At 39.6% G+C, this 765-nt stretch overlaps 1 non-coding gene across 1 annotated transcript; it reads right to left on the bottom strand.

Moving 5' to 3' along the window:
• Positions 1-311: 311 nt before the first annotated feature.
• Positions 312-430, bottom strand: LOC145401548 (5S ribosomal RNA). The gene has a single exon (XR_013897637.1). It is a non-coding gene; the product is annotated as a 5S ribosomal RNA (ribosomal RNA).
• Between the last annotated feature and the right edge of the window lie 335 nt (positions 431-765).

Here is a 765-nt window from a genome sequence, read left to right as displayed (position 1 = left end):
CAAAACCCAGTAAGCTACAAAATAAGTAAATCTCACTTAAATGAACAGAAAAAAGCACATTGAGATCGATTATTAAGTCTTTCCTTGTCGCCATTGTTAATGTTTAAAACCTCATTGTATGATTCTAATCATCAGAATGTGTAAATAAATAAATATATTTATCACTCGTAAAATATTTCGGCTCGTAGTCAGTTTTCATTCATTCATTGCTAGATGCCATGTATCCCAAACGGGGTGGCCAAGGGCTTAGAGTTACTTGTTTTACAGGGAGGGGCACTAATCCTCCACCAACCCCACTTGACACGTAGGGATGCCAACAGCATCTGGTGTTCCCAGGCGGTCACCCATCCAAGTACTAACCAGACCCAACGTTGCTTAACTTCGCTGATCGGACAGGAAGCGGTGTACTCAACGTGGTATGGCCGTTGTAAGTTTTGCTACTAAAAATTTATTTGGCTCGTAAATCTGAAACTTTAGGAGCCAAATGGCTCGCAACTATCAGCAGTTAGCAAGAGCCCTGTATATATATATATACAGTGAGTCCTCAAAATACGAAAGGGATAGGGACCAAAAAAACCTTTCGTACTCCTAAATTTCGTATATCGGAACGATTTTCCCCATTGAAATATACATATAAAGGGGGGGTGCATTCCAGGACCCCATTGGACCCCCCACTAAAACTTTACCCCTCCTATTAAGAAGTATGCAGTACATGTATACAGTACTATACTATTGTACAGACATAAAAAAATAAAACATACAACT

This window comes from Coenobita brevimanus, chromosome 55 (assembly GCF_032717465.1).
Source record: "Coenobita brevimanus isolate Jiangsu-jjx chromosome 55, ASM3271746v2, whole genome shotgun sequence".
NCBI classification, from domain to species: domain Eukaryota; kingdom Metazoa; phylum Arthropoda; class Malacostraca; order Decapoda; family Coenobitidae; genus Coenobita; species Coenobita brevimanus.
This window is presented reverse-complemented; position numbering and strand designations above follow the sequence as displayed.